This window comes from Callospermophilus lateralis, chromosome 1 (assembly GCF_048772815.1).
Source record: "Callospermophilus lateralis isolate mCalLat2 chromosome 1, mCalLat2.hap1, whole genome shotgun sequence".
NCBI lineage: Eukaryota > Metazoa > Chordata > Mammalia > Rodentia > Sciuridae > Callospermophilus > Callospermophilus lateralis.
The window spans coordinates 42749481-42771921 of NC_135305.1; the positions used below are offsets into that span (position 1 = coordinate 42749481).

The window sequence follows — 22441 nt, forward strand, 5'->3', positions numbered from 1 at the left end:
CTCAGACCAAAGCAGATGGATCAGACACTTCATGGAAAGTTTTAAAAAGATATCTTTTCTAATTCAGGTTATAAACAACTTGAAAGTTCCTTCAACATAAGCATGAAAGTTTGCAGATGATTTTATTGGATCTGACAGTTTTGTCTAGAGGTTAGTTTACAATTGCCTCTTGGGAGCAGTTTGGTTGGATTTTGTTGGATTTTGTAAGTAAAGGAAGGAATGTTTATAATGGGCCAATGAACGGGAAACCCTAAGCAGTTTGCATCACTGCCAGCTTTCTGAGCATGACCCTTGACTAGTCACAGTTTGTCTGTGCTTTTATTTATTTAATTCATCATTGGCAAGTCAAGCTTAGTTTCTCCGATGTGTTTGAACATATATTAATAGTAACTGTGTTTAGACTCTAAGGTTGTTAAACAAAAGGCCAAACTCTAGCCAATGCAAAAGTGTTGGAAAGAATTTTGCTGTAACCATCTTCATTATATTTCAAAATATATTAGTCATGTGTAATAGTTACAATGACCCTAATCAAACCCTTCAAACATTTCACCATTACTGTTAAATTTTGTAGCCATTTTAAATCACTTAATTTACTTTTGGACTCACCAAATATACCATTCTTAAGTTGATTATTAAATTATTTGATTTGGAATAGAAAAAAGAATTTTATCATATTTGGACAAGGCGGTAGTTAATAAGAACCACACGCTGAAGTACTTTCTTTCTAATATAATGTCCCCCTTCATACAATACAATTAGTGAATTGTTTGGTATATTTCTCTAAGTGAACTGGTTCCTTTAAAACTTTAGTTGATACTTAATATTTTAAAAACTATTTTCATCAGACTTTAGGACTGTTTTTATAGCTGAAGAAACTGATCCTAGAAAGTACTCATCAAGTTAGCAGTAAAGTCTAGATCTGCAGTAATTATACAAACTCACAGACACATTTTGAGAAACCATCCATAAAGAAATGCTGATCAACAAAGGAAACACATTTATTTTTGTTGGGGCATTATTTCCCAAGATTGGCTGAATCCACTTGTAATAGTGCCAAGATTAAAGTTAACTGATAGAATGAATAAGCCAATTGGGAGACAATGATCTATAATACTATGCTGTATAAAAATGGAAATTTTCTTTCACCAAATGCTCTTACCAATTTACAAGGTCAAAGACAGAAAAAGTAAAAGAAAGAAAAATAAGGAATATAACCTTAGGGAAGGAGGTAATGAAAGGAGAAAGAATCATGAGAGCAGCCTTCCAGGGACTTTTGGAAGACTTGACCTTTGTTCCTCATCTTCTAAGAGGACAGAAACTCTCCAAAAGATCCTCTTTTCAGACTCCAGACTCTCTGTCATCCAGGGCTTCCTTTTCTCTCTCACAGTCCCTAGGTTCCTGCTATTAGACATGGCTTATCCCCCAAAGATGGAGACTTGGTCCTCAGTGTGGTGATCTTGAACTGGTGGAACCTTTAAGAAGTGGGTTAGTGTGAGTTAGGTAAGTAGGTCACTGGTGGCACTACCTTCACAGGGGTGTAAGGCAGTCTCACGGAATGAGTTAGTTCTTGCTACAGTAGATCATTATAAAACAAGGCAACCCCATGCTCCTGGCCCCTTCTGCATGAGTTCTGTACCTTTCCATTTCTCTGCCATATTGTGATGAGCCAAGAGGCCCCTTGCCAAAGGCTGAACAGATGAAGCCTCCCAATCTTGAAATTTTAGTCCCCTAAACTATGATTCATATAAAACTTTCATCTTCATAAAGTCTTCAGCCTTTGGAGTTTTGGTATAGCGACAGAAAAAAAGACTAACACAGTTCCCAAAGGAGAAATTAGGGGTTATAAAACAGGCATAGAAGAAAGAGCATCCTTTTTTGTACACCAGAGGTCTCCATCCTATGCATCCCCCAATTCCCTAGTCTACCCAAGACCCTTGTTTCAACCTGAGCAGTGTTTTACACATGGGCAATATAGGGGATAACAATACCTTTATTCTTCACTTCAACATTGGACCCCAGGCATCAGGCAAGCAAAGGAGTGGCCATGTCTTAAGTTATGGCTGACTTTGTTGACAAAGTAAAAGCAGGGGGAAAAGGCAGCCTAAATTCAGCTGCTCCTAGTTAAATGACTTCATCACTCACCACAGGGTCAGAGATAGTTTATAATCATTGCAAAGGGAAGTGCAGTTGTTCTAGAAAGAGACAGACTCAGGCCAGTTGTGTAACCTTGAGTAAGTTACATGATCTCTCTGAGCCTCCTTTCCCTCATGTAAACCAAGAAGGATGCTACCTAGTCTGGAGTTCTGTTATGAGGACATGCGAACTCCAAACATATGACAGATACACTACAGAATTTTCATAAATGAGAGCTAAATACATTATATCTTTGCCTGATTTTAGAACAGAGACAATAAACTGAATACAAAAAAAATGAGCGAACCAAATCACTAACAAAAGGGCAGCATCCTATTGGAAGAGTAATTTATTTTTAGTTTTTCTACCTAGAGTTTGCTAGGTCTTCTGATTAAAACTGTGATACTTGCAGCTTGTAGCCAAGCAGTCTTGTACTTATCCTCAGTATTGAATATGCTGAGTCATATTTTTAGATAACTTAACATTATGTATTTATTTTTAGAGCCTAGCCACAAGTACCCAACCCATACAAATCAACATAAAAGCAGTTCATATTAAAAGAGCCCATTTCTAACTCTCTCTAGCTGGCATTGCCATTCTTTAAAGTGAGATTTCCTAAAATGTGTTATCTATAAAACTAGTTTCACATAAAATTGGCACCCAAGATGTTAGTGGGGGGTGGTGAGCACTCCATGGTCAATTAAGTTTGGGAAATGGTTGGGTGAGTGAGGTTAAGAAAGGTGTTGTTTTGGCTTTGCTTTATTCTACTCTGATTTTCCACATGAATTTTCAGAACCTTCAATATTCTAATTTGTATGATGAATGTCTAAAAAATTTACAGGAGTACTATATTTCCAAATTTTGTTTGCACATAGAAGCAATATGAATTACATTTTGACAATAGAAAATTGACATTGTCTTAGGCACAATAACATGGATAACAGGACAGGGGACACAGCAGAGAGAAGGAAAGAATCCAAAAATGAATACTCTAAGGCAGGAGTCACAATCCTAATGCCTACAAGAGAGAGCAGAGGGAGAAGGATACAATACAAGAGAAGATGATAGGTCAATGCAAACTACAGAACACGTGTTCTGTCTACATGATTCAAACTTGTTAAAAAATATTCAGTGGCCTATGACTGTCTGCAGGCCATATTCACCACAGGTTGCAAACATGAAACCCCTATTCTAAGGAGGTTGCTTTTGTTTTTATTTCAACAAAATCACTAAGTAAAGGAATTTAAAGGGTATCTTTGAAGATACAAATTTAATATTTGAAGCAAGAGCGAAAAGGATGTGGCATATTTCGAGCAGGAGGTACCTTTATCTTTCTCTTGATCAGAGCTACCACTGGCCCCATCTCAAGGTCGGGAGATGAGTTCTCAATAGTTTAGTATTATGTGTTATCCACAAACATGTGAATGTGGACAGCTCATGATTTCTAACCACTTATATTTTGCCAGATGCTATTCCATGTGATTTACTTGTAGCTCCTCATTTAATCTTCATTTTGACCCTATTATTATCACCATTTTGCAGCCATAGTACAAGGAGCTTACTGGCTCATAGCAAGAAGCACAGAAGGAATCGAAATGCAAGTTGTCTGGTTTTTAAACCCAGACTCTTAACTACTATGTGAACTCACTCTTGCAGATGTCTTGCTCCTCATTCAAGGGGTATATCCATCTTTAATGATTTTTCTTCAGATGACAGAAACCCTGGCTAACAGTGTCTGGAACAAGTATTTTTCCACCAAAGAATCTGGAAGCAAGCACTCACTGGCATCGGTGTTATTGCTCAGCAATGTTGGTGCCAATATTTCCTTTCGTGGTGGCAAAATGGCTAGTTTCCTATTGGGCATCATATATGAAATCAAGAAAATAAGGAAGCCAGGTGCAGTGGTGCACCCCTGGCTTCTTTATTGAAATTTGTCAGCTCAGGAAGTTGAGGCAAGGATTAAGAATTCAAAGCAAGCCTCAGCGATTTATCAAGATGCTAAGCAACTCGGTGAGGCCCTGTATCTAATAAAATACAAAATAGAGCTAGGGATATGGCTCACTGGTTGAGTGACCCTGAGTTCAATCCCTGGTACCCCCCTCCAAAAAAAAAGAAGGAGAAAGGTTAGCATCAACTTCTCAGGTCCCTATAGTCATGAAATTAAACCCTTTCTAAAAGGCCTCATAAGCTTTCACTCTGTACTTCATTGCCAGTATGACATCACATGGCCATGTTCAGTTTGCAAAGGAGTCTGGGAAAACAAACATTTATCTTTCCCAACAAGAAAAGTGGAGGGAGAGAAAAGAAACCTAGTTGGGAACAGGTGCTGGGTTAGCCAGCCAAGAGTGCCAGCCACAAGTGATTTGGATAGGTTAGGAAAATACCAATAGAATTTCATCATACAGTGTATCACCCATGCTGTGGACCCCAAGAGAGTGAAAGAGCAACAATTAAAGTTTGCTGCAAAACCAGAACTAAGTTTTAGAACTCCTATTATGTTTTAGAATGTCTGCATTGCCTAAAATGTGAAATTATTTCCAACACTTTCCCCCATTAAATCTATCTAGATAATGTGTAAAGATTATTTGACTTTCACACAAATTCTTTTTGTTATGATAATCTTGGTTATTTTTATAAACTGTTACCTCCTTGTGGTTAATCAAAATGATTTTCAATCCCATTTCAGAACAGGATTGAAATTTGTCAGTAACTAGAAACTAGGAAACTTCAGTGTAACAAATATGTACTACATTGTTTGAATTTATAATCTATTTTCTAGTTTTCACTGGCTTTTCTAAGTCTTTCTACAACTTTAATTGTACTTTTTTCTTTTATATTTTTGTCATGGCACTCAAACTCAAAAAACCTGTTAAGGCGACTACATAATGCAATGTAAAAATCCAGTTAACATATTGCTATGGAAACCAGGAAATAGAAACAGCACTCTAATCATTCATTTGGATTACTGTGGCTAAGTGTGTGTGTAAATTCATTTATTCACCTTTTATTAAAAGCTATTATTGAAATCAAAATTAACTGATCTGTCCAAAAGCAGGCCCAGTGTCCTACATCCAGTAAATCAGCATTTTAGTGTAAAGTATAATTGTTTTAAGTTATGCCATGCAGTATTACAAAATCTTTTTTTTTAACTTTAAAAAAAAGTTGTTAGTAGGCCTTTATTTCATTTATTTACTTATATGTGGTACTGAGAATCAAACTCAGTGCCTCACACATTCTAGGCAAATGCTCTACCACTGAGTCACAACCCCAACCCCACAAAATCTTCAGTAGGGGTATGTTGTTTATCTGGTCTTGCCCAACTGAGGTCTTTGGCATGGTGTGAGGATACCTGCATTGGTATTTGAGAGCTGTGGGCTAACCTTACCTCTCTTACCTCCAGTTGTGTTACCCTCCTAGGAATTTTAGAAACTATTTTTTCATCTATAAATGATTCTATGAGGACTCCATTAGTGTAATGGGGACTTTCCTTTTCTACAGAATTGGAATAATAAGATAATCACTTTTGTGTATTCAAATCATTCTGTAGTCTCTGGTAATGTACCTGGCACACACTAAGTTCTTGGAAAATGATAACTAGTTGTACTGTATTTTCCTATTCTCCATTCTATAGAAAATAATACCTGAACCTGCATAGTAACTCTTATTTTGTCCCATAACTGCCAATGAAAAACAGATCCACCTCTCATACCCTGCCATTACTGAAAAAGCCCTTATGAAACTTGGAAAGAACTTTTAAGTTCTAACAGGTAATGGAGTTCCTTAGATCCTACTACCTTTAAGTCTTTGTTTATACTTGTAGATCAATGCCAATTTTTACATGTAAAATACAAAAATGTATCTTAACAAACGAATCCTAATTCAATTCACCAAGGTTCCAAAACCCTTTAAAAAGAGAAAATTGTACCAAGAAGTGACAAGTGGGGAGGGAGGGGGAAAGTGCTGGGGAGTGATATTGGCCAAATTATATTACTATATTGTGTGCACCCACGAATATGGAACGACAAATCCCATCAATATGTACAATTATAGTACACCATTTTTTTAAAGGTGGAAAAAAAAAAACATGCAGACTGCCAAAAACTGAGAAAGAGAGAAAGAAAGACCTGAGACTTCAACGTTTAAGAATTAAACTTTTGTTCGGTTTAGTTTGCTTACTGCTATTTCCTTAGTTATTCAATCGGCCTGTTTTTGGCTACAGGGGGCAAAAAGTTAAACTGAACCCTTTCGGAGGTTAAACTCCTCTGTTGTTCTTCCTTCCAGAAATCCGAGTTATTCTATTAGGGGATAACGGTTGCATAACGCAATCTTTGGGACAATCGTCCATCCACTCCTACCACTGTCTCCGACAAAGAATTCCTTGTTTCCGCGGTGCCCAAACCTGTCTGCATCCAGGCGTGCGCCCGGCGGCTAGTGGAGGAGTGGGAGAAGCCGAGGTCAGCGCCTAGGGATCTTCCCACTGGCAACGCGCTGGGGTGCGCGGAAGGTGCCAGTCGTGCGCTCTGCGCTCCGCGCGCTGACACCGGGCGCCGGAGCACCAGGAGGGGGAGACTTGGTCCCGCTTATCCCCCGCTGTGCTAACTTCAGGCTGCCTTAGCTGAGGGCGGAGAGAGCGCACAGCCAGGGCAAGAAAACTTCTCCACCTACAAAGTTTCACCTTGCCGTGGGCGGGGGAGGGGCGGGAGGAAACGCGACCCCCACGGGGCCAGGCGCGGCGAGCGGGCGGCAGGAAGGGCGGGGGCCGGTTTCCCCCTCTGGGTGGTGCCAATCCCCACCTCGGCGGTCCTCCGACCCGCCGACGAGGCGGACGAATTGCAAGCGAGACAAACAGACAGACACGTGCTGGGTCGCACGCGCGGGCGGGCGGACGGGAGAGCTCCTGGGTCCAGTCACCTCGCGGTGCCCCCCGCCTGGACGCGCCCGGACCGCTGCGGGCCGCGCGCGCCGATGCCCGGCTGAGTCACCGCCGGGCAGCGCGCGGCTGCCTAGGGGCGGAGGCAGCGCGGCCGACGGGCGGGCGGGGCGCTAGGGCTCGGCCCGGCCGCAGGTGACCCAGAGGCCCTCGCCGCCCGCAACGCTCCGAGAGCTTTGTGACCAGATGCGGAGCCGGGCTGAGGGCGCGAGCCAGATGCGGGGCGACAGCTGACCCGCTGCGAGGAGGCGGGGAGGCGCGGAGTGCGCGGGTGGTCCCTGCGCCGCTGACTTCTCCTCTGCCGGATCCTGGGCACTTCAAGGTAAAAAACTACAGCCCCCCTCAGATCCCGCACCCCACCTCTCTTCTGCTTTCTTTGTTCCCCCCTAAGAGACCTGACTGCTGTTCCAGAGGACAAGACCGCGGATGTGGGAGAGACTTTAGGGGCTTCGGAAACTAAGGGATGTAGACAGAGGGAGGTGGGAACTAGAATTGGACTTGTCGCTTTCAGGGGTTGTTTCTGGTCACCTGTGTGACTTGGGCGGGAGAGGGGCGCTGAATGACTGTTATGGCCCAGCAAGTTTCAAGGCTGTGATCTGACTCAGCCCTCATAGAAGGGATCCGGTCACCCTGTCCAGGGTGATGCAGCTGGCAAGGTTTGAGCCAAGCCATTTCCTTGTTCCCAGCTCTGATTTATCTAATGTATTATGTGAGGGTCTTTCCAAGGGGCAGGTGTTTCTGGGACGGTGAGAATTCTTCATTTCTGGCAAACACACAAGGCTTGTGATCCATCGTTTTCAATCATACCTTACCTCTTAAGTGAAATAGATTAGAACCAGAGGTCCGTGGTTCGAATGGTGCTGGTGTTGACCCAATACTGAAAGCACCCATAAAAAGTACAATGCAGAATTTACTCCAAAGTGTGGTGGTTTCCCGTTTCATATCTCTTATGTTTTAAAAAGAGCCATTTGCTATTTGGCAGTTGGAAAGGGTTCCTGGGGCTCACGCATGAATAGTTGCCTAGTGGATTTTCCCTTATCAGTTTTATGTTCAAAGGAGCTCTTGAGCAGAATGAAATATTGTCAACTCTCTTAGGCAAAATAATCAGGATACTTTAATTGCCAAGTTAAGATGGCCCTTGAATATGAGAGGATTGGAAAAGCCGATGCAGGAGAGAATATAGACTGAATTTTAAGAAGACTGTTCACATTTTGTAGCATTGGGTGGAGATTTATTCTGTGGTTTCCATCAGCCAGACACATGCACATTGCCATGCAAATGAATTCAGAAAAACATTATTTTCCTTTACAGCTAAACTATTATAGCTGACTAATGAATTTTTTTCTGCACGAAGATGATCTGAAAATGATGTACATCATGATTCTCTTTGCTACTGGGACATAAATTGTGCTTTTATGTGAACAGTGTAAATGATGCTGGGATTATTTGCAGGTATATAGCTTTCCTTTCCAGCTAGAAGCTTCTTGGGCTTTGTTTGCAACCCGTCAAAATCCATAAAGGAACAAAGATGAGTTGCTTTGGTCTCTTGTGGCAAGTCTTTTACATTCAATTTTACTTTTTGAACTGATGAATGACACAGGTAATATTTACATCATTTGTAAGAAATTTTTGTAGTACTAAAAACGTGTCTGATTGCCTATAAAATATACTGGTAGTTTAAAATTTGTGTTCAGTTTTCAAACTTAACAGAGCATAAGCCAATAGCTATTAACTTAAACATATCTTGTTTTGAGTAAGATGGGATTTATGACAGATAGAAGACCGTCTGTTGCCTACTCCTTTTTCAAAGATGCTTTGTTCTTGATCATTTGCAATACGGATTTACATTTGATGCTTTCAGAATTAGAGGATGAGGTTTATCTGAATAATAAAAATGTACCAGATGAACCATGGCCAATCACTGTGAAAGCTCAAAACTAATATTTTCACTACTTTTAAACCTACAATCAGAGAAAAATAACATTTTTCTAAGTAGAGGGAATTCCTATATTTTATAAATTCATTTTAAAACCTTATAAGCATATACCCTACAGTAATCTTGAATTTTCTTTTTAATGAGGGCTTGATTTCTTAATACATTTTAAGAATCAACTATTGTAGCTGTTGTCAGAAACAAATAGTTCAAAATAGAATTGGTCTAGTTTTTCTTTTGCCAATCTGTATAATAGCCCCAAGTGAACTTTTCTTCTCAAATATGGTTATTTTAAAGTGAATAACTCTGAAGAACACTTTCCTCTCAGGACGCACACTTTGTCTAGTGGCTACATCAAAGCAATAGCACACACATTCAGATCGCCTCCCATCTCTCTGCTCCTTCCTTCTCATCCTCTTCTCTTTTCTTGGTCACAACCCCTTCCAAACCCTCTGTGTCCACATTTCTCCATTCCAGTTTCCTGGTTTCTTCTTTACTGTCATTACATTTAGTGATTCTCATCAGAGCCATCTATGCTTTCTTTTCCCCGTCCCTGAGATTTCCCTTGGTTTACTATGTTTGTTCATGGGACGCCTAGTTTTCTTATTGTGCTCGCTTAGGGGGAGAAAATACATGCAGAAACTTAAATGCCAGGGAATTTGTTTCTTTTTCTTGGCTGATGTATGTTGGAACTCATGTCTTTGACACCAAGCCCTCAGGGCAGAGTTTTCTGCATGGGCTTTTCTCAGTGCAAAATAAATAGTCAGCTCTTAGTAATAAATGATAGGTAAGCTGACTAATGTCAATTCAGGATTACTTTGATTCTCTGTTCTTAACAGACACTGAGTTGCTGCCAGGCCCACATTTGCCTCACCAAAAATAACTGAACTTTACTTTGAGTATTATATGTGCTGGGTACTAGGAGTATTTTTTTTAAAGGAAAAAATGAATGATCTGCCTATCTGCCCTTGAAGGGTTTACAATCTAGTTATGCAGACAGGCATCACATACATAAAATGGAGTGCAAATCCATATAATCTTTAAGGGGACATTATATGAGAAAGACAGTAAGAATATTCCCATTTGCTACTAAGTAACAGAATTTTTTTAAAAATCAAAAGATTTGAGTCTAGGCTTGGGATTGTGGCTCAGCAGCAGAATGCTTGCCTAGCGTGTGCGAGGCCCTGGGTTCAATCCTCAGCATCACATAAAAATAAATAAATGAAACAAGGATGTTGTGTCCAACTACAACTAAAAAATAAATATTTTTTTAAAAAAGATTCGAGTTTAAAGACTTTAAATTTTTCAAGCAGCTTCTTCATGAATCATCTTTCTGATACTGGGAGCTGGGTGTGACTGATATTAATAGCTTAATAGTCCCATATAATAGTCAAGGAAACTGAACTTGAGCCCAACCCCATCCTCTCAATAGCACCACGTACCCAAGTCATCAAGCCAGGCTCACTCTTGGAGAAATTTTTCCAACGAGCTTATCAGATGGAATCTGTAAGTTAGTGATAGATGATGAATCTAACACTTCCTGAAGTTTTTCTCATCTCCTCCCTCTCTATCTCTATTTCTCCTTTTCTCTTTTTGTAGTAGGACATACCAAGTAAAGGCCTCATTCATATGTGTGGGGTGTTCTCCTGTTATCAGATTAAAAGCTGTGAGTAATTTTGTAATCTACACTTCCATCAGAGAGCTCATTCTCAGATATCTCTTCAGCTGTGTTAAACAGTTTAAAATATTCCCCTTGGGTTTTGTTTCAATAAAAACATCCAGTAAAATCTGACTACTTTGCTTTTCAAGGGAAAAAATGAAGAAAGTGTTTTTATAAGCTGTAAAATATAATTGAGAGAAAAATCACACATGTGGCATTATAGCAGGAGGTGTGAGCACTGTGAAATGGGGAACAGTTAACTTTGCAATCACATGCAAAGGCATATGCATTTCTTCCTGTGATTGTGTAAGCATGTGCAAGTGTGTTTATGCAGGTTACTCTTGTTGATTTTAAAATCTGTGATAAATTATGTAGCTATAGGGCTCCCAGAAATCATCTAAAGACTCTGGGCCATATACATTATATAATGGGTGATAGAACTTTAAAATGTTTCTTGTAATATAATGAAGGAAATGTGGTTAGAGAATTACCAGTTCTAATGAGAGTCAGGTTCTTATACTCTGAAAATGTGATTGAGGATTTAAGTCATTCATGCAGAATGATTTGTTGGGCACCTACTAGGCTTAGTTCTAGATATCGGTGTTTTAGTAGAGAATAAAGCAGAAAAACAACTTCTGACCTCATGATGCTCTCTTCTGTTGAGGCAAGTGAGCAATAAACATGCAAGTCAAATGTATTACATGTTAGGTAGTGATAAGAGCTGCATGGCAGAATAAAGTGGTGAAGGAGAATAGACACCATCAAAGCTTAAGAGGGGGTAGGGTGGTGATAGAAAAATTCAGTAGCAAGGTCAGGGAAGGCCTCACATCAAAGGTTTGAGCTAGAACCTATGGAGATGGGGGTGAGTCATGTAAATATTGGGAGCACTCCTCAAGAGTTCCCTTCTCATCTTTTTTTTTTTTTTTTTTTTTTTCTGGAATCATGCAGTGAACAGCTTGCACAGCTGTTCACAGAGTCTCTGGTTTTAGGGGCCGGGGAATCTGGACAATGTCCACCACAATTACAGTTTCAAAGATGAAAATAGAGGGGCGACCCATACCTCTTGGTTTATGAAGTATGGAAAGAAATGTACAGCATTTCTCTACATTCCTCTCAGCCATGTTCCATCAGAGATATTGGTCCATTTGGACCTCCTCCTTATTTTCTATACTGTGAGCCTAGCCCAGTGGGATTTGTTGAGAGTAATACTATGGCCTTTGTTGCCGATCCCTTCCAAAATATGAACCTAGAGACAGGAAAGGAGGCGATTGCTGATGTTGTGCAGCCTCTGTGCCCTGCGCTTCTCTTTTCCTTCTCTTTCTCTTGCCTTTCCAGTGTTAAGGAACCACGTTTGATTTTCTTCCTCTTTTCCTCCTCCCTCTGTTATGATCTATGTCCTAAATGAAGATTTGGAAATAGGTAACTTAAACGAGCAAAACTAACCATTTCACTAGGAGCTAGTTATTGCTTGGAAAACGCCTCACCTCAGGGGACAGTCACCATTTGGCATCATGAGAATCACCTTAAGGCTCAGGATGAGAGGCCCAGGCCCAAGCAGTACTTCGCATCTTTCAAATTTTCAAAAGAAGCTAAACATCTCCCAGTTTTAAATTGTTGCTTCAGTGTCTTTAAAACACTGTAAGGCCTAAAGAGACAGAAAGTCTGCAGGCCATATTTGGCCCCTGGGGGTTCCAGTTGCAATCTGGTTCCTCACTATGTCTGCCAAGTTGTCCCCTATGGAACCTTTGGGTCCTGTAGGATTCCGCATCGGGCACAGCCAGAGCCCCATGACCACTTCTGAAAAACATTTTATTTTTTAGAATTCTCAAAGTTTTCCCCTGTAAATCAAGCAATTCAAAAAAGAAAAAAAAATTTATAATTGATCACCTATTGTTACATACTTATTTTCTCAACTTATCAACCCACATATTGTGCATCAAGTAGGTGTATTTCTAAAGTAAAGAATAGTCTAGTTGTTTTATTCTTAAACTGAAATAGTCATTCTCTGAAATCTGAATCCATCCTAACTTTATATATGAACTTAATTCCCAAGTTCTGTCATTCAGGATAAAACCTCGCATTGGAATATTGGCTTTTTTTTTTTTTTTTTAATCTGACAGAACTTCGCCTGTTGTTATTCCTCTGCCATTGAAATTCAAAACTTGCACCGCCTTGCTGGTTTTGTGTGCCCTTTAAAAGCAATCAGATCAGTGTTGCAATCTATTTTTCCAAAGGAATAAAAGCTCACAGGTTATGCACTAACTTGTTTCTTTAGTCCTAAAAAACTCGGTGAAATGCCTGGGCTAGCTGCCTTTGGAAGGCCATTGTGTTAGAAAGGAAGATTATGTACCGTATTTCTTCCTACTATTTTAAATGCAAATATAATAATGTCATGAAATGGTGCACAAACTAAGATCAGTGCCCTTTTCCTGTTTTGAAATGATCTTATGATCCCCAGTAGTTGGAAATCTGAGACGGTACCTAGAATCTCAGGTCCAATTTTGAAGTTGAATGTAAAAGAAAGAAAGAAAAGAAACATGGGTATTGAAATCTTTCTTGCTCATCACATATCCTCAGAAAACCTCTCCTGATCAAAAGTGTGTTGTTTTCATGTGACATGTGAGTTGACAGAATTTGGCAATTTCTTATGGTTTATCTGAGGTGGGGGGAAGGGATTATCCAAATTGTTGGATAAGACCAAGAACGATTTTTAATTTTTAATATCTTATTGAAAATATCCAGAAGAACATTCAAAGCTGGAGAATTTTAACATATGATAGTAGTCTTTACAAATCTGAGAGAGAAGTAGAGTAAATTTGCTTAACAGAGGTAGGTCAAGTCCTTTGGGGCCAATTCATGTGGGAGAGAAAAAGCCAACCAAGTTTTGGGTCCAAAAGCAACTCAAACTCACTTTAAAAATTAGAAACAAAAAAAAAAATGAGTGTTGGCTTTGCTTGGGACCAGTGCATTTTCCTTCTTGAAGTTTTAAACCTAGGGGTCTTTTAAGGGAAATTTAATCCATGTGTTTTTGATTCACTAAATCTTAAGCCATTATCCATAAACTGTGTGTCCCTCTGAGCTCTTTGATGTCTCAGAAATCTTTGAAACCATGTGGATGTCTCAGAAATCTTTGAAACCATGTAAGGCCCCCTTTTTTTTGTTCCAGAAAAAAAAAAAAAAAAGGAAGTTGGTTTTGCTAAGGGTCAGTAAACAGCATCTTTAAAAATCCATGTTAGGTATAAAATCCTGCAACCATGACAGCATGGATGTTTGAATGAATACTAATGCATTTTTGATGTGATGTGAAAAAATATAAGTACCCTTAAAGACTGTGTACTCTGGTATTCAGTCAGAATCCTTACTAACCCCAAGGAAATGATTTGGACACACCTCCTCTTTCTATTGCAATATAAAGCCCAAATATTTATTTTTTTTTCTTGGCACGTAGTAGGTACGCAGTAAATATTTTGTTGGGTGTTAAGTGAATGACTTTTTCTTCTGCCTAGAACCTTCCGGCTAATGTCAATCTCTCTATTCAATATCAATACCCATCTGTCATGTCTTGGAACGAGACATTGTGAGTTGGTGACCTGTTTCAACAAATTTTAAAAATAAGCCATCTAACTAAATATATGACACTTATTGAAATTCATTTTGTATCATGAAGCAACTGCCTTGCAAAGAGTGCTGAAAATAGGAAGGAATTTCTAGGCTAATTTGATTAAATATTCAGTTGTTACCATATGCTTTCTGAAAATTGATTTTTCCTCTTTTGCTATTCCTGTCATCCTTCCTCCCACCTTGACATGCTTACTGATTGAAAGCTATGCACAGAAAAGGGAAGGTCACTTGCATGCATGTTCAAGCAGGCTCAGAAAACGTAATGCTGTAATCATAAGTTGCCATAATACAGCAGGGAGGAAAGAGGGGTATTCAACCATAATAAAGGTGTTGCGTTTTGCTCCAAATTGCATGGATGACACATCTTTGAACTCTATTGTACAGAGGAAAACACCTTCTTACGGTCGTCAGATTTCCTGTTAGTAAGTGTGTATTTTCTGGTAACTGGACTTCCCTGGTGTACTGAACACAAACAGGTAGCTTTGAGAGCAGTTGAAATGCAGGTGATCAGAGTGCAGGGCTGCTTGGGACTGAAACATGGGTATTGAGATCTTTCTTGCTCATCACATATCTTCAGAAAACCTTTCCTGATCAAAAGTGTGTTGTTTTCGTGTGACATGTGAGTTGACAGAATTTGGCAATTTATTATGGTTTGTATGAGGTGGGGGAAGGGTAGATTACATCGTTATGGTCTTTAAGCAGACTTCCTTTGTTGACCCTGAAGGTTTATGCAATACATACATCATCATTAAAGCTTGTTCTGACATTTCATTACACATGGAACTATATAAAGGAGTAACTTATTTGTACAGTGTAGACATCTTAATTTTTATTTCTATGGTTGGCTGAAACTACCAGTAATAATCATGTATCAATGTGTACACATTCACATTTAGAAGATTTTTTAAAATCCAATTAAAAGATCTCATGCCTCAATAAATGAACAAATACCTCTTTATTTGTACATTTGGGAAGAGGTATTTCAATTTTAAGAACATTTTTCGTAATTACTCTCATACCACAAATGTTAAAAATAGATGATAAAGGAGAGGACCTGGAGCTTTTGATGAGGTATTGGATTGATGACATAGAGTGTTAATAGTGGGTGAAGTCATGAAGGGTCAAGGGCATGGGTACATTCTAAGTCATAATAGTGTTCCAGGTGAACCAGACTGCCTGTCTTCTAAATGGGAAAGAGACAGGTTAAAATGGGAAATAAGGAGAAACTCACAGAAAAATGATAGGGCACATGGTAAGCAAAGTCTAAGCTTGCCTTCTGCTTCTGTCTTATGTGGCTGGGTTCTGGGAGAAGATACACTGTCATTTATTCTGTGGTTTGTTTTCCCCCAAATTCATGAGTAGGGAATTTGGTCCCCAGAGTAGTGGTATTGGGAGACAGTGGTGCACCATTAAGAGTAGGAGGTCCATATGATGCGGAATCATGCCCTCAGAAGGGATTGTGGGACTCCAGGGTCTCAGGCTCCTGGCTTCTTGTGTGAGCACTTACTGTGACACTATTCACCATGAGGTCTTGCCAGAACTGAGACAGTGCAGGCACCCTGCCCTTGAACCCAAAACTGTGAGTTAAGTCAACCTTTTTCTATGAGGTTAACCGCTTCTGGTATTTCACTGTAGTAGCACAAAGCTGATTAATTTGGTCTTTTCAGTCCTAAATCAGACCTTGTAGTGTGTCCTACCCCTTAGCTACTAGTAAGAATAACATGAGTACAAACAGAAGCATAAACAGCTGACTGTCAGTGGCGTATCTCAAGTACTCTATTATCTACTTTCACAGACTCCATATAAAATTACATCTTTAATATAAGGAAGTCATAATATTAAAAGAAAAATCAACAAGTTTATAAATGTTTTACATCATTTTCATGACTGAAATCTTTTTGGTATATTTCCTCATTATGATGTATTAATTACTGCAGGGATCAAAACTTATGACCCATAAACATCATATCCATAATCAGTTTCCATTGTAATATCACCTGCTGAGGATGTGAACTAACATTCCTTGAAGATATTATCTTGAAGCCATTTCTTTGGGCTTTGACTATACAAAGTTCAAGCCAAAGCGTATATGGGAATTACATATTCTAAATGCAGATGCAGATGGTTATCTAAAGTCTGAAGGAAAGCTCATATCAGGGTCTGCCTTCTCTCACTGACTTTTTAAAGCCCCCTTAGGTGAGCAGCTGTCAGCTAACTGTGGCTTCACATTCAGGAAGAATTCCTCCCATTGCAGCCAGAGGCTACTGTCCAGAGAGAGCCCACGGGCTAACCACTATCTAGTCAGGACCAAGCAAACAAATAAAATCCATTTTGGACCTGGGTGAACCTTTGAGCTTAAAATATTACCTGAGCTATTATTGTTTTTAAATGAGCATCAAATAGTACAATTTTTTTTTTTTTAAAGAGAGAGTGAGAGAAGAGAGAGAGAGAATTTTTTAATATTTATTTTTTTTAGTTATCGGCGGACACAACATCTTTGTTTGTACGTGGTGCTGAGAATCGAACCCAGGCCGCACGCATGCCAGGCGAGCGCGCTACCACTTGAGCCACATCCCCAGCCCCAAATAGTACAATTTTAAAGTTTTCTTGAATGACATAAAGAAGCAGCCAAAGCAGAGATTGTTGACAGAAAAAAAAGTTTCCTCCTAACAGAAATGAATATGCATTTTGGACTTTTCAAAAATTCTCTTTCCATCTTGTCAAAATTAAGAGACTTCTAAATTTTATTTTGGTCTCATTAACACATTACTTGGATTGTTCATTGAAATCTGTACGTCAAGGCCCAATGATTTTAGACTTTCTTCTGGTCTTCAAAGAGCTTACAAAAAAAAAAAAAAAAAAAAAGTTCTTTAAATCACCAGAAAAGTGCAGATAAAAACTCCAGACAGTTTCATTAATGACAATGAAAGGTGACAGCCCTTGAATCTATGTCATAAGTTGATTAATTACTTTCCAAATGTTATTAAAGATTCTAAATGAATAACTAGACTGGTATTCAGGACAAAGGCTCTCCCACAATTCCTAAATGGGGTTTTAATTTTCAGAGATAAATGATCATTATATCTAATTCATTTCTTAAACATCTTTAGACTGTTGGCATTATTGAGAGAAGAGTATCTGTTTCAATATATTTTCTTTTCCTTGAAGTTGTTCCTTTCAGATTTCAATAAAGCTGGTTTTGAAATAAAAATAATCAAATGCTGGCATTTCCTGTTAATAAAGGCCCATAGATCTGATGAATTATGTAAACATTACAAGGAATTTACTACCTAGATCATAACCGTATAACCATTTAGTACCCAAGACTTAGCTGACTGTGTACACACATAATGGGAATGGCACTGTGCATTCAGATAAGGATTGTTTAAGCCAATCTTTGTTCCTGTTTTAGTTACGTGAACCAATCCACTGCATTTACTTCTCTTACTAGCAAATCGGGTTTCTTGGGTCTAGTCCCATTTCCCCCCAGACTCACTGTAGTGATTGCAGACACTCACCATTTTCCAAAGCTCTTGGATGTCTCTGGCTCCCTTTATTTGCAGTGTAAGATCTCCTCTCGTATTTAGAGAGTAACAGAAGCTCACATGGTTTCCATGTCACCCATTATTACTTCCTTGCTTCCATCTCAAATAATGAAATGGGCTTTTCAACCTGTTGCCCTGGTTCCATTTTCCCCCACATCTTTGGTCACTTTGCTCCATCTATCCAGCCCTCTCTACGTACCCTTCCCAGCTTTCAAGATTTCTTCACCTTTCATTACTCATTAGCTCTTTTACTCAATTTGCTGCTGCTTCAGGAAACAAATAAAACACAAATGTAAGGCAAGTAGTCACTCTTATTTCTCTTTATCCTTTTAAGAAAAAAATCTTGAAAATAAATTTTTAACCTGTTTTCTCTACTTTCATTATTCCCATTCATTCCTTAACTCGTTTAACTCAAGCAGACTCTTTCATGCATCAAGAAAGCCTCCTCACTAATCCCCAGTATCTTCCACATTGCTAAATCTAATGGTCATTGATTTTTGTCTCACTTGACTCCTCTGTGGAATACATTGTGTTTATATACTATATATCTTAGTCCTCCCTTCCTTAAAGTTCTTTAGTTTGGGGGGGGAAAAATTCAAACTTTTCCTCTTACTGCTCTATATTTAAATGTTTCTTTCTGTCTTTTAGAATAAAGGTTGACTCTCCCTTATCTGAAATACTTGGGACCAGAAATGTTTCATATTTCTGGATTTTTTTTTCAGATTTTTGAAATATTTGTATCGACTTTACCAATTGAACATCCCCAATCCCCAAATCCAGAATGCTCTGAAATTCAGAACTTTTGAGCATTTCAGCATTCAAAAGATTTCAAATTTTGGAGGATTTGGGATTTTAGATTCTCATTTGAGGGATGCTCAACTTGTATTAATTCAGATTCTAATCTTGAGATTCCATCTGAATTCTTCCTTTCCACTCATTGAACATACCCTGGTTTGTCTCACTTACTTCAATGACTTCAAATACACTAATGGACCTGTGGATCCCAAATTACTGTTTTTTCTTCCTCTTTTTCATAGACCACCATCGTTAGGTTGTTATTTACTTTATAGACACTGCTACTAAATAACTAAAACAGATACCACAGAGTTATTAACTAAACTAATTACTTTTTGTCTCCAAGCTCTCCACTTCCTATTTTCCTTACCTTTGTTTATGACACCCAATACAGACATTTTTGAGCCTTCCTCAACATCTCAGTCTCTCCTGTGGTCCAAATCCATGTTGAATCATTGACACATTTTTTTTTCACTCTAATGTCTTTCTAATCTAGTCTTCTTTTTCAATTTATATTGCCAAAATTTTTGTTCAAGATCATTCTTTCACATGTGATTTCATTCTGTATCTCTTCATTTGACAAATGCTTACCAAGTGCCATGTAATGGCAGAGACACAGGGGCTAAAACTGGAGCTCGTGGTCTAGTAGGAGACAGATAAATAAATTACAGCAAGACAGGCTAGATCAGGGGAAGGCAGATGTGATGTATAAGCACATGGGAGTGTTCTCATTCCCATACTAGAAGATGAGAATAGATCAGAGAAGGCTTCCGAGAAGAAGTGCTACCTAAGGTTAAACTTGAAAGAGACGGAGGGTTATCCAGGTAAAATTGAAGACAAAAGTGTTCCATAACAAGTGACCCCCATGTGCTGACATCCAGAGTGTGAGGGTATGTGTCTTTCTTCAAGAACTGGAAGAGGGCAGGGTGACTAGTAAGGCAATGGTAAGAGGTAAGATTGGAGAGTCAGACAGAAGCTGAGTCATGCATGAGTTTTCAGCTCTGCTCGGGAATTGACCTTTTGTTTTGTAGAGAAAGACATATATTGTCAATTTAGAAAAATATCTCTTGTACATTGGGGAACAGATTATCAAGGCAAGAGTAGAGAAGGAAGACCACTTAAGTTGTTGACAGAAGTGACACTGCCTTGAATGATGAAAAGCGAAGAAAATGGACAGATCTCAAACACCTGGAATGGGAGTCATGGACGATATCCTGGGAATTTGAGAAATTTTAAGCATTGCAGGAGTTGGCTTTTTGTCACTGTAGCCAAAATACCTAACATGAAGAACTTAAAGGAAAAGATTTACTTTGGCTTATGGTTGTAGAAGTTTCGGTCCATGGATGATTATCACCATTACTCTGGGACCGAGGTGAGACAGAACATCATGGCAGAAGGAGGTGGCAGAGGAAAGCTGATTAGTTCATAACAGCCACTGGTAAGCAGAGAGAAAGAGAGAGAGAAAGAGGCTGGAGAGAAGATAAACCCTTTTTAGGCGTGACCCCAGCGGCTTTCCTCCAACTAGTTCTGCCTTCCAGTAGTTCATTCAGCCATCAGTGGATTAATCTACCTGGGAGGTCAGAGTTCTCATGATGCAATTACTTCTCCAAAACCCCAGCTCTGAACACATGAAACTTTGGAGGACATTCCAGATTCAAACCACAACAGGCACTGAGGTAGGATACGAGTGGAAGAGCAGGTTTCGCAATTGTAGACAAAGCTGTCACAAGGATATCCAGTGGCTCCTTCTTTGTCTCATCATCTTCTCAGTCTGATAGCTTTGGTGGCCCCAGAACTGAGTTCTCATCTTTCATTCTCCACACTCTTTTCTCTGGTGGCCTCATCCAGTCACAGGACTTTTCATCCTCTATATGTTGTCAGTTTTTTAATTTAAATCACTAGACCAGGTATTCTTCAGGACATGGAACCAGAAAGATTCCCACTCCCTGCCAGCATCTCCACCTGGCTACTAAAACAGCATCTCAACAGTAAAGAAAATCAAACTGGTCTCAGCCCATCATACCCTTGGTTTTCTCAATGCCTACTCATTGCTTCATCCACCAGCTTCTTCATGCCAATAACTGGCAAAGTCATTCTTCCTGTTATGAAATCCAAAATCTTTGGAGTATTCTTGTTTCCTTCCCACTCCCCCGCCGCCACTCCTTGTATCCAAGTCATCAGAAAATCCTATTAGCTCTGTCTTCAAAATATAATCAGAAGTCAGCCAGTTCTCATCAATCACCCCTCCCTTGTCTCAGGCCATGACCACTGCTCACCAGGGCTGCCTTAGAAGTCTGCCAGCTGGCCTCATTATTTCCACACTGCCACCAGCAGTCTATCTCACAGATGGCCAAGGTGATTCCATTCAAATAGTCTTTCCCTTCCTTAGAGCTCTGCATGGACTCCCCATTTTCTAAGTAAAAACCTGAATCTCATAGTGGCTTATAGGGTCCTATGCACTGTGATTCTTTGTCCTCTCTGATGTCACCTGTCAGTCACTATTAGGGTTTAGATATTAGGTGTCCCCCAAAAACTCATGTGTGAGACAGTGCAAGAAAGTTTAGAGGCGAACTAATTGGGCTATGAGAGCGTTAACCTAATCAGTGCATTAATCCCCTGGTAGTGATTAACTGGGTGGTAACTGTAGGCAGGTAGGGTGTGGCTGGAGGAGGTGGATCAATAGGGGCGCACCCTTTGGGTTTATATTTTGTCTGTGGTCAAGGGAGCTATTTCTCTCTCCCTCTCTCTTTCTCTCTCCCTCCCATCTCCCTCCCACTCTTCTCAATCTCCTTTCTGATTCCATGTCCTGAGTTGCTTTCCTTTGCCACACTCTCCTGCCATGATGTTCTGCTATACCGTGAGCCCAGAGTAATGGAGTCAGTCATCTGTGGACTGAGGCCTCTGAAACTGTGAGCCTAAAGTAAACTTTTCATCCTCTAATTATTCTTATCAGGTCTTTTGGTCACAGCAGTTAAAAAGCTGACTCAAACAGTCACCAAGTTCCAGGTTGACTGTTCTCCAAGCCTCAGACAAACCAGGCTTGCTCCCACTTTCTTGCCTCTTCCCAGAAATATCTTCTCATATCTCCGATGGCTGAATCCTTCCCTCCCTCAACACTTTTCTCAGAAGCCACCTTCCCAGTTTTAAACATTATAGACTGCTTCCCCTCTCCCTTCAGGCACTCCTGATTCCCCCAACTCTACTTTCTTTCCCCCATAAAGCTTGTCAACTTCTAATCCACTACTATGCAATTGACTTATTTTTAATTACTAGTTGTCTGGATCTTCCTGTTAGCAAGGATATTCCACAAGAAACAGAGGTGTATTCGTTTTGTTTAGTGATGTTTCCCAAACACCTGGCACATAGTAAGGCCTCAATAAATACTTTACTGGATGTAATCTTAAGTAGCTTTTAGAGAGGGGGTCAAAAATGGCACATTAGAGGAAGGGTGCACTTTCTGGGTGCTCTGTAGCTCATGAGTCAGGCTGCTAGTATACTGCTTCTCAATGAGGTGGGCGACAGGGAATTCACTACTGGACAGTCAGGGAATTATAGAGACAGAAATTTGGGTGCTTTGAACAAGGGACAAGAAAGAGTATATTGGAAACTAGACTGGTGATAGAAGTGCTGCTGAAGAGATCTGTTTTACTCAGGCTTTTTTTTTTTTTTTTTTTTTTTTTTTTTGCTGCTGTGACTAAAAGACCTGAAAGAACAATTTTAGAGGAGAAAAAGTTTATTTGGGGCTTACTGTTTCAGAGGTCTCAGTCCATGGACAGTTGGCTCCATCCCTCCGGGGCTTGAGGTGAGGTAGAAAATCATGGAGG

At 39.6% G+C, this 22441-nt stretch overlaps 1 protein-coding gene across 1 annotated transcript in view; it reads left to right on the top strand.

The window, feature by feature from the left end:
• Window positions 1-7163: 7163 nt before the first annotated feature.
• Window positions 7164-22441, top strand: part of Met (MET proto-oncogene, receptor tyrosine kinase) — a 108999-nt gene continuing 93721 nt past the window's right edge. Inside the window, exon 1 of the mRNA XM_076834151.2 lies at window positions 7164-7385. The gene's annotated coding sequence lies outside the window, so the exon portion shown is untranslated. The remainder of the gene's footprint in view (window positions 7386-22441) is intronic.